We start from the raw sequence: 12,895 nt of genomic DNA, 5'->3' as shown, positions 1-12,895 counted from the left end.
CCCTCCTTTTCAATTTGTCTATTGAGTCACTGGCTATTAAGATCAGGTCACAGCTGGAAGGTGTTAAAATAGGTAAACAGGAGATGAAATTAGCCTTATACGCGGATGATATCCTTGTTTATCTGTCAAATACTCGAGTTAATATACCCAAGCTCTTACAAATTATTAACCAATTTGGGTCATTTTCTGGGTATAAAACAAACGTAAACAAATCAGAGATCTATTGGCTCCGAAAGAACAAAGACTCCTTCTTGAACAGCCCCTTTACAATAGTTAAGGATTCATTTAAGTATTTAGGTATAGTAATACCTACGAATCCACTTGACTTATATAACCTCAACATCCCTCCAATTCTGACAATATTTAAAGATAAATTGAGGACTTGAGAAAACCTACCCCTCTCCATATCAGGACGGATAGCCCTGTTCAAAATGGTCCTTCTTCCTAAATTGCTGTATATACTACAGAATACCGCATTAATGCTATTTGATAGGGACATTCGAGGCCTAAACAGCTGGCTTAGAAGCTTCATATGGACAAAAGAGAAAACCTAGGATAGCCTTGAATAAACTGACACAAGCCAAGATATTTGCAGGATTCGCATTACCTAACTTGCAGCTTTATAATCTTTCTTTCTTAGCACGTATTGCGGCAGACTGGGGGGCCTAGTTATCAAGCCGTCAACCTCAAATACGCTGCGTATTCCGCAGCGTATTTGTGGCGAGGCTGATACGCCTTAGTTATCAAAGGCTCGAGACCGGCAAAAGTAGAATTTTGTGACGTAAGCTTCGATCCGCCGGACTCAGTCCGACACAGATCGATTCTTACGTCACTCCAGATGTTCCGCACACAAGTGCGGCACATTCTCACTACTTTTGCTAGCTATCAAAAAACTAGCAGGTACGCTCGGCACTTTTACGGCCCAGCGTACCTGGTTTTCAAAGCGCCAGCCTGGAGGCGGCGGATCCCATAGGAATCAATGGGAGTCTGACCATAGCGAAAGTACAAGTTCGCTGCTGACAGACATCCCATTGATTTCTATGGGAGCTGTCTACACCTAACACCCTAACATGTACCCCGAGTCTAAACACCACTAATCTGACCCCCCCTACACCGCCGCAACTAAATAAAGTTATTACCCCCCTACACCGCCGCTCCCGGAGCCCACCGCAAGCTACTCTATACATATTAACCCCTAAACCGCCGCTCCCGGAGCCCACCGCAACTATAATAAATGTATTAACCCCTAAACCGCCGCTCCCTGAACCCGCCGCAACCTATATTAAATGTATTAACCCCTATCCTGCCCCCCCTACACTGTCGCCACCTATAATAAATTTATTAACCCCTATCCTGCCCCCCACTACGCCGCCGCCACTGTAATAAAATTATTAACCCCTAAACCTAACCCTAACCCTAACGCCCCCTAACTTAAATATTAATTAAATAAATCTAAATAAATTAACTCTTATTAACTAAATGAATCCTATTTAAAACTAAATACTTACCTTAAAAATATAAACCCTAATATAGCTACAATATAAATAATAATTATATTGTAGCTATCTTAGGATTTATTTTTATTTTACAGGTACCTTTCAATTTATTTTAACAATGTACAATAACTATTAAATAGTTATTAACTATTTAATAGCTTACCTAGCTAAAATAAAGAGAAATGTACCTGTGAAATAAATCCTAACTTAAGTTACAATTAAACCTAATACTACACTATCATTAAATTAACTAAATAAACTACCTACAAAGAACTACAATGAAATACAATTACATAAACTAACTAAAGTACAAAAAATAAAAAAAGCTAAGTTACAAAAAATAAAAAATTAAGTTACAAACATGTTAAAAATATTACAACAATTTTAAGCTACTTACACCTAATCTAAGCCCCCTAATAAAATAACAAACCCCCCCAAAATAAAAAAAATCCCTACCCTATTCTAAATTACATAAATTTCAAAGCTCTTTTACCTTACCAGCCCTTAAAAGGGCCATTTGTGGGGGCATGCCCCAAAAAGTTCAGCACTTTTGCCTGTAAAATAAAAATACAACCCCCCCCCCAACATTAAAACCCACCACCCACATACCCCTAATCTAACCCAAACCCCCCTTACAAAAACCTAACACTAATCCCCTGAAGATCATCCTACCTTGAGTCGTCTTCACTCAGCCGAGCCACCGATGGAACTGAAGAGGACATCCGGAGCGGAAGAAGTTAATCCTCCAAGCGGCGCTGAAGAAATCTTCCATCCGATGAAGTCATCATCCAGGCGGCGCTGAAGAAGTCTTCGATCCGGCCGATGTCATCTTCAAAGAGGCGCTGAAGAGGTCTTCTATCCGGGCGAAGTCATCTTCCAAGCCGGGTCTTGAATCTTCCTTCCGCCGACGCGGAACCACCTTCTTCACCGACGGACTACGATGAATGACGGCTCCTTTAAGGGACGTCATCCAAGATGGCGTCCCCTCAATTCCGATTGGCTGATAGGATTCTATCAGCCAATCGGAATTAAGGTAGGAAAATCTGATTGGCTGATGGAATCAGCCAATCAGATTGAGCTTCGCATTCTATTGGCTGTTCCGATCAGCCAATAGAATGCGAGCTCAATCTGATTGGCTGATTGGATCAGCCAATCGGATTGAACTTGAATCTGATTGGCTGATTCCATCAGCCAATCAGATTTTCCTACCTTAATTCCGATTGGCTGATAGAATCCTATCAGCCAATCGGAATTGAGGGGACGCCATCTTGGATGACGTCCCTTAAAGGAGCCGTCATTCGTCGTAGTCCGTCGGTGAAGAAGGTGGTTCCACGTCGGCGGAAGGAAGATTCAAGACCCGGCTTGGAAGATGACTTCGCCCGGATAGAAGACCTCTTCAGCGCCTCTTTGAAGATGACATCGGCCGGATCGAAGACTTCTTCAGCGCCGCCTGGATGATGACTTCATCGGATGGAAGATTTCTTCAGCGCCGCTTGGAGGATTAACTTCTTCCGCTCCGGATGTCCTCTTCAGTTCCATCGGTGGCTCGGCTGAGTGAAGACGACTCAAGGTAGGATGATCTTCAGGGGATTAGTGTTAGGTTTTTGTAAGGGGGGTTTGGGTTAGATTAGGGGTATGTGGGTGGTGGGTTTTAATGTTGGGGGGGGGTTGTATTTTTATTTTACAGGCAAAAGAGCTGAACTTTTTGGGGCATGCCCCCACAAATGGCCCTTTTAAGGGCTGGTAAGGTAAAAGAGCTTTGAAATTTATGTAATTTAGAATAGGGTAGGGATTTTTTTTATTTTGGGGGGGTTTGTTATTTTATTAGGGGGCTTAGATTAGGTGTAAGTAGCTTAAAATTGTTGTAATATTTTTAACATGTTTGTAACTTAATTTTTTATTTTTTGTAACTTAGCTTTTTTTATTTTTTTGTACTTTAGTTAGTTTATGTAATTGTATTTCATTGTAGTTCTTTGTAGGTAGTTTATTTAGTTAATTTAATGATAGTGTAGTATTAGGTTTAATTGTAACTTAAGTTAGGATTTATTTTACAGGTAATTTTGTATTTCTTTTAACTATTTAATAACTATTCTAACTAGCTAAAATAAATACAAAGTTACCTGTAAAATAAATATAAATCCTAAGATAGCTATAATATAATTATTAATTACATTGTAGCTATCTTAGGGTTTATTTTACAGGTAAGTATTTATTTTTAAATAGGAATAAGTTATTAAAGTATAGTGTAGTGTTAGGTGTAATTGTAACTTAGGTTAGGATTTATTTCACAGGTACATTTCTCTTTATTTTAGCTAGGTAAGCTATTAAATAGTTAATAACTATTTAATAGTTATTGTACATGGTTAAAATAAATTGAAAGGTACCTGTAAAATAAAAATAAATCCTAAGATAGCTAGAATATAATTATTATTTATATTGTAGCTATATTAGGGTTTATTTTAAAGGTAAGTATTTAGTTTTAAATAGGATTCATTTAGTTAATAAGAGTTAATTTATTTAGATTTATTTAATTAATATTTAAGTTAGGGGGCGTTATGGTTAGGGTTAGACTTAGGTTTAGGGGTTAATCATTTTATTACAGTGGCGGCGGCGTAGTGGGGGGCAGGATAGGGGTTAATAAATTTATTATAGGTTGCGGCTGGTTCATGGAGCGGCGGTTTAGGGGTTAAACTATTTATTTAGTTGCGGAGAGGTGCGGGATCAGCAGGATAGGGGTTAATAATTTTATAATAGAGGGCGACGGTATAGGGGGGGCAGGATAGGGGTTACTAGGTATAATGTAGGTGGCAGCGGTGTCCGGGAGCGGCGGTTTAGGGGTTAATACATTTATAAGAGTTGCGGCGGGGTCTAGGAGCGGCGGTTTAGGGGGTAGTAACTTTATTTAGTTGCGGGAGGTTCCGGGGGCGCCGGTATAGGGGGTAGAACAGTGCAGTTTAGTGTGAGTGCTTAGTGACAGGCTAGCAATAAAGCTGGGAAAAAGCCGAAGGGCAGCGAGATCGGATGAGTGATAACTGTCACAGTCCGCTGCTCATCGCCCCGCGGCTTTTTGACAGCTTTATTTGATAACTTAGGCGTATTTTTTCAGGTCCGCGGCGGCGAAGGTAGGCGAGCTTAGGCGGACGTATTGGGCCGGCGAAGCCAGAAAAGTAGACGGCTTGATAACTAGCCCCCTGGATCTCTGGCAATAATTATGTTCTAAACAATGCATTGGAAGAGAGCATCTGCGATCCATACTTACCTTGCGCACTATTACATTGAGCTCCAAAAGACATGCCACTTAGAATCAAGAAAATTAAAGCGATTTTTAACCCATTAAAGGCATGGTGGAGGATAGGGAAGCTTCTTTCCTTTAATTGTAAAGTTTCCAAATATCTCCCCTTAAGGGGTAATCCATTATTTCAAGCCGGTCTAGACTCAGCTATCTTTAAAAAGTGGCATTCAGTGGGACTGAAAACGATAATGCAATTTATCGATGAAGAGAACAAGTGTCTCAGAACATTTGAAGAAATTAAAAACAGTTTCAATTTCTCCAACAAGGAGTTTTATGCTTTTTTGCAAGCAAGGCATTATGTATCTGGGTTACTGAGGGAGGGGGAGTGGAACTGGGAGCTGGGCGACCTAGAGGACTGGCTTACATTAGTTAAGAAGGGCCGCATGTCTATTTCTTATTGCTACTATCTTTTAGGAGCTCAAGAAGGGAAACGTACTTTAGAGAAAATTGCTCAAGATTGGAGACTAATTATGGCACTAGAGCATGTCGATTGTGAATTCATCCAAAAATCCATTCACAAAGTGGCTCAGGCCACTCTCTCAGCGACATGGAGAGAAGCGCATCTCAAATTGATTAATAAATTTCATTATACACCAGAAAAAGGACATAAGCTCCAGAATCCGAATTTTCAAAAGTGTCCGAAATGTTCTCTGGTCGCGGCTGACATCATACACATGATGTTTAAATGCCCCTTGATTAGACAGTTCTGGCGTAAACTTGAATTTTGGATTAATACCTCCCTTAAGATCAAGTTTAATCATTTTCTGCTGCGACAATCAGGCAGAACAACATTTGAAGGAAAAGATAATAAGTGTCTCCATTTTAGCAGCTAGATACCTAATATTTAAAAAATGGAAAACGAAAGAATTACCTTCGGTGGTAGAAATAAAAAATTACCTTAAAAAACAATGCATTTTAGAGCAACGTGACATGAACATCAACAATGAAAGTGACATCAGAAAATTCTTTGGTAAATGGGCACCATTTATTAAATCCCTCTCGATCACAGAAATAGATTATATTATATTTTCCTTCCAAAACACAGAGCTGGTTCTACTGGGGCTTTGGTGAATGGATCGGAGGGGGAGGGAGGAGGAGGGAGGACTGAAGAAGAAAATTCCTCCCCCCCCCCCCCATTTCTTTTTTTTTTTTGTTTGTTTGTTTTGTCTCGTTTTTGTTTTGTTTTGAGTTGCTAGGTTTTTTTTTCATGGTTAGTAATTGTATGGAATTGAGATAATATAAGTAGTTATAAAATTACAAATAAAAATATTTCAACAAGAAAACCTTAAAACTCAAGGATTAATAGAGTTAATTTTTTTGTTTTTTGTTTCTTTTCTTTTTTAACTAGGCTATTAGAGGCCAGAAAAAGTTTAGAAAATATTAGAGGATTTTATGTTTGTTCTTTCTTGTTTTACCTTCTCTTCTGCTCATATGCAGGAATACCTGAATTGTCAATTGCTGGCCTAATTATCTTTATTTACTCTTTTTTGAAATCAAATGTATTTGTTTAAACATGTTGAAATATACAATAAAAATTAATATATAAAAAAAAAAATAAAAAAAAATTGAATGCTCTATCTAAATCATGAAATAAAAAAAATGGTTTTATATCTCTTTAATGGAACTTCTAGATGCTCCTTGCACTGGAGTGTTGTCCACAAACAAACTTCTCTGACACTTTTTATTATTTGTGCTTTTTGTCTTGTGAGTTCATAATATTTATGAAATTGCTTGATTTTGGTTTTTTAAGATAAGGCAGTAGGCGCCATGTCTGGCACTGTTCTCTTATTTTCTTTTTCTACCGTCTTTAGTCTGGAAAAGGTTAGTAATAATTACCAGGCTAGATTATTTTTGTTAGTATAGTTAGATATTACGTTAGATATTAGTGTAGTTAGAGTTGCTTTTGGATGATGCCTTAGTCTAAGCATTTGGTTAGTTTCAATTATAATTTGATGTGTTTGATGGCTCGATATACTGTATATTAGAATGCTGTATTTATTTTAATTAGTTCTATGTAATATTTTGAAATTGTTATCTACACAGACAGAACAGTACAAAATGATGTGCTGTAATTTATTAGAACATGTCGTTTCAGAACTTCTGAGCCCAAAAATCACTCTTGGGAGCTGCAGAGAACTGCTGGTGTTTGCTTGGGACTAGCAGTTATTTACCTGTTTGTTTAAACAAACAGGCCTTTCTAGTGATACTCTATGAGGCCTATTTATCAAGCCGTCAACTGCAAATACGCTGGAATTCCGCAGCGTAATTGTGGCAAGCCTGATTCCCCTTATTTATCAAAGCCTACAAACCGGCAAAAGTTGAAATTTGTGACGTAACATACGATCCGCCAATCTCAGTCTGACACAGATCGATGCTTACGTCATTACAGATGTTCCCAATACAAATTTGGCACTATCTGACTACTTTTGCTAGTTAACAAATATCTAACAGGTACGCTCTCCACTATTCCGGCCCAGCGTACCTGGTTTTCAATCCGCCGCCCTGGAGGCCGTGGATGCCATAGGAGTCAATGGGAGTTTGAAAGCAGGGAAAGCTCATGTTCGATGCTGCCAGATATCCCATTGATTCCTATGGAAGAATAAAAGTTATGTTTACACCTAACACCCTAACATAAGCCCCGAGTCTAAAGAACCCTAATCTGCCGCCATCACCGACACCTACATTATATTTGTAACCCCTAATCTGCTGCCCCTACACTGTCGCCACCTACATTATACTTATTAACCCCTAATCTGCCTCCCCAACACCGCCGTCACCTACATAAATGTATTAAACCCTATCCCGCCGCTCCCGGAGCCGACCGCAACTAAATAAAGTTATTAACCCCTAAACCCCTGGCCTCCCACATCACTACCATTAACTAAACCTATTAACCCCTAAACCGCCAGCCCCCCACATCGCCATAAACTAAATTAACCTATTAACCCCTAAACCTAACAACCCGCTAACTTTATTTTAAATATTACCTCATCCCTATCTTATAATAAATTTAAACTTACCTTTAGATTTAAATTAAACTATATTAAACTATTAATTAACCTACCCTATTATGATAAAATTACATTAAACTATATTAAACTAATAATTAATCTACCCTATTATACTAAAATTAAATTAAACTATATTAAAGTAATAATTAATCTACCCTATTATACTAAAATTACATTAAACTACAAATTAAATTATATATATTATATACTTAAAAACCTAACCCTACTCAAATAATTTAAATCTACTATTAAAAATTACAAAGTTACAAAAAACTAACAACTAAGTTACACAAATAACAAACACTAAATTACACAAAATAGCAAACACTAAGTTACAAAAAAATAAACACTAATTTACACAAAATAAAAATAAATGATCAAATATTTAAACTAATTACACCTAATCTAATAGCCCTATGAAAATAAAAAAGCCCCCCAAATAAAAAAAAACCCTAGCCTACAATAAACTACCAATGGACCTTAAAAAGTCCTTTTGCGGGGCATTGCCCCAAAGAAATCAGCTCTTTTACCTGTAAATAAAAATACAAATAACCCCAACCAATCAACCCCCCAAATAAAAAACTAATCTGAAAAACCTAAGCTCCCCATTGCCCTGAAAAGGGCATTTCGATGGGCATTGCTCTTAAAAGGGCATTTAGCTCTTTTTCAAGTGCCCAAACCCTAATCTAAAATTAAAACCCACCAATAAACCCTTAAAAGAGCCTAACACTAACCCTTGAAGATCCACTTACATTTTCTGAAGAGCCAACATCCATCCTCAATGAAGCGTCAGAAGCCCTTAGTTAAGCCGGCAGAAGTCTTCATCCAACTGGGCCAAAGTCCTCATCGAAGCCACCAGAAGTCTTCATCCAGACGGCATCTTCTATCTTCATCCATCCGGCGCGGAGCGGCTCCATCATGAAAACATTGGGCACGGATGATCCTCTTCTTCCGACGTCTTCTTCAACAATGAATGTTACTTTAAATGAAGTCATCCAAGATGGCATCCCTTAGATTCCGATTGGCTGATAGATTTCTATCAGCCAATCAGAATAAAGGTTGAAAAAATCCTTTTGGCTGTTGCAATCATCCAATAGGATTGAGCTTGCAGTCTATTGGCTATTCCAATCAGCCAATAGAATGCAAGCTCAAGCCGATAGGATGATTTTTTCAACCTTAATTCCGATTGGCTGATAGAAATCTATCAGCCAATCAAAATCTAAGGGACGCCATCTTGGATGACATAATTTAAAGGAACATTCATTGTTGAAGAAGACGTCGGAAGAAGAGGATGCTCCGTGCCGGATGGATGAAGATAGAAGATGCCGTCTGGATGACTTCTGGTGGCTTCGATGAGGACTTAGGCCCGGTTGGATGAAGACTTCTGCCGGCTTCACTGAGGACTTCTGCCGCTTTGTTGAAGATGGATGTTGGCTCTTCAGAAACTGTAAGTGGATCTTCAGGGGTTAGTGTTAGGCTTTTTTAAGGGTTTATTGGGTGGGTTTTAATTTTAGATTAGGGTTTGGGCACTTGAAAAAGAGCTAAATGCCCTTTTAAGGCCAATGCCAATCCAAATGCCCTTTTTAGGGCAATGGGGAGCCTAGGTTTTTTACATTAGGTTTTTATTTGGGGGGTTTGGTTGTGTGGGTGTTGGGTTTTACTGTTGGGGGGTATTTGTATTTTTTTTTACAGGTAAAAGAGCTGATTTCTTTGGGGCAATGCCCCACAAAAGGCCCTTTTAAGGGCAATTGGTATTTTATTGTAGGCTAGGGTTTTTTTATTTTGGGGGGCTTTTTTATTTTCATAGGGCTCTTAGATTAGGTGTAATTAGTTTAAATATTTGATAATTTATTTTTTATTTTGTGTAACTTAGTGTTTATTTTTTTTGTAACTTAATAATATTTAATTGTAGATTCAAATTATTTGAGTAGGGTTAGGTTTTTAACTATATAATATATTTAATTTAATTTGTAGTTTAATGTAATTTTAGTATAACAGTTAGGGTAGGTTAATTATTAGCTTAATATAGTTTAATGTAATCTTAGTATAATAGGGTAGATTAATTATTAGTTTAATATAGTTTAATGTAATTTTAGTATAATAGTTAGGGTAGATTTATTATTAGTTTAATATAGTTTAATTTAAATCTAAAGGTAAGTTTTAATTTATTATAAGATACGGATGAGTTAATATTTAATATGAAATAGGTTTAGGAGGTAATAGGTTAATTTTAGTTTATGGAGATGTGGGGGGCTAGCGATTTAGGGGCTAATAGGTTTAGTAAGTGGTAGTGATGTGGGAGGCCAGGGGTTTAGGGGTTAATACATTTATTTAGTTGTGGTGGGCTCCGGGAGCAGAGGGATAGGGGTTAATACATTTAGTTAGTTGCGGCAGTGTTGGGGAGCAGCAAAATAGGGGTTATAAGGTTTATTAGAGTTGCGGTAGGCTCCGGGAGTGGTGGGATAGGGGTTAATAACTTTATTAGAGTTGCAGTGAGCTCTGGGAGCAGCGGGATAGGGGTTAATAACTTTATTAGAGTTGTGGTGGGCTCCGGGAGCAGCGGGATGGGGGTAATAACTTTATTTAGTTGTGGCGGGGTCCGGGAGCGGCGGGATAGGGGTTAAACAGTTTAGTATAGTGGCGGTGTTTAGTGACAGGATATAAATAAAGCTGGGAAAAAGCCGAATAGCAGTGAGATCGATAACTGTTTAGTTAACAACAGTCCGCTGCTCATCGCCCCGTACTTGGTGAGTGGCTTTTTGACAGCTTTTTTATTAAATATGGAGAGAGTATTCAGGTTTACGGCCGCAATGTTAGGCGATGTCAGGTGAGCGTATTGGTGCCGTTGAATGCAAGTAAGTTGACGGCTTGATAAGTAGGCTTTTATATGTGTACATAAAATAACAATACATAGGAATTTAATGCTACAAAAAATAGGGGGAAATGAAAAATAAAGCATTTTTTTGCAGTTTTCTTTGTAACCATTTCTACAAAACTAGTGTAGGTAAAGAAAAATACCACCAAATAGATTCATTATGTTGTTCTGATTTTAGGAATACCCCATATGTCTATGTTTCAAAGTAACTTATAGCAATTATAGGCCAAATACTAAAAATATGGATTTATTGGTTTAACTCTAAAAATCGCTATGCTTGGACTGTATAGTGGTCACCCAATAAAAAACTGCTACACAAAAGCATATATTTGTAAAATTTAGACACCCAGGGTATTTATCTAGAGATATTTTGACACATTATGTTTAATCTTTTTATCGCCAAGGGCAGAAAATAAAAGTTAGGTGTAAAACAAAACACAATTTATTTAAAAAATATATAAAAGCAAAAAGCTAATTTTACACTTTATTCACTGTGTGTGTTTAGTGGGACAGAAAGGGAGAGGCTAAGACAAACCATTTTTAATAAACAATAACTTGTCATTTTGTACATGTGATCTCTGTGACTGGCTGTCACATTGATCGTGTGACCAGGGGCCACTTTTTTGTGCATCACTGGACTGCCTCACTCCTGATTAATTCAGTGATTGGCCACTGAGCCTGTTTCCAGCATGTATTGTGGAATGCTATTATTTTGGCTAAATTTAAAGTGGCTGTCACAGTGATTGTATTTACAGTAACTGTCATTTTAAACAGTTACTGTACTGCTGCTTGCTAGCCTCACTTGCAAGCTTCAACCAGCAGCATAAGATACAGGCACATCACAAAGTATATCTTATGAATGGAGGCATCCCACTGACAGACATGGGATCACAGGGACACACTGTCCCTGCAATTGCTAGACTTTTGGAGTCCTTCATTATGCTATTTCTACACTGCTTAACTTCTGAGGCATGCAGAAATAGAGCGGTTGTGCAACAGGGGCAAAACAGACTAGCTAACAGCCCAGGACACAGCTGCTGTAAATGACCAGTGGTTTATTATGTAAAATGTAGAGCATGTCAATTTTGAAATACAAAGTCCCTTAAAAGGGAAATTCTAATGCTGAAATAAAATAATCATTAGAGTATTTTGTTTTAGCGCTAGTGTCCCTTGCAAACTATGCATGATAAGGTAATTATTGGTAGCTTTTGCATTAATAAAAATGTATAACGGATCTTCCAGATATTTATTCTAAGCTGAAACATCTACTCTCCAACATTTCAATCCTCACTTAGACAAACATTATGGCCTTACAATATAATCCTGCACAAAATTCAACATTTCACAAAGCTGCACCCTGCTGCCATGCATGATGCATTTGGAGTCAATTTGGCACACCAAACAGACCTGCTATCTTCATAGATGTGCACAGAATGCTAACTGTCAGTGGACAAAATCATTCACTCGTACAGATTTCCTCCATTATAAATTCATCCTCAGATTATTCAACTCTGCCCTTAGTCTGCCCAAGCAACTCTATGGGGCCAAATTGTCCATCTACTCTGAGGCGGCGGACAGAAATCAACCCGATAGAATACAATCGGGTTGATTGGCACCCCCTGCTAGTGACCAATTGGCCGCAAATCTGCATGGGGTGGTATATCACAAGCATTTCACAAGAACTGCTGGTGCAATGATAAATGCCGACAGCTTATGCTTATGCTACATCGTATCATGTCCGCTCGCACTATGATAAATATGCCCCTATTTCTCTTCCCTCGTGTCAACTCATTCTTCCTACCCCACAAGTCTGTTTTTAACATTTAACTCCATACTACAAACAACTGCACCTCCACCCAATACCAAATTTCCTGCCAGATTATGGCTGATCACTTTAAAAATAAAAATGACCTAATTAAAAAAAAAATCTTTCTCCAACCTCAGTCGTTCTACTCACCCCATACTGCAACATATGAAGAAGTATTCAAACACTTTACAAATTATTATCTCCTACAACTTTTATCAACCTGCCAATTTAGTTGATGGCCTTGTATGCAAATTCTGACTCTGATATATAAGGTCATCAACTGCTCTAATCCCCCTATATCTCAGATGTTGTCCCTTGATACTCTCCCTCCCGTCCCCTTTGATTTGCTTACAGCCTCCTCCTCTCCTCTCTTGTTACCTCCTCACATTCCCCGTCTACAGGACTTCTCCAGAC

Source organism: Bombina bombina, chromosome 5 (genome assembly GCF_027579735.1).
Source record: "Bombina bombina isolate aBomBom1 chromosome 5, aBomBom1.pri, whole genome shotgun sequence".
Classification (NCBI taxonomy): Eukaryota; Metazoa; Chordata; class Amphibia; order Anura; family Bombinatoridae; genus Bombina; species Bombina bombina.
Note: the sequence above shows the minus strand (reverse complement) of the source record.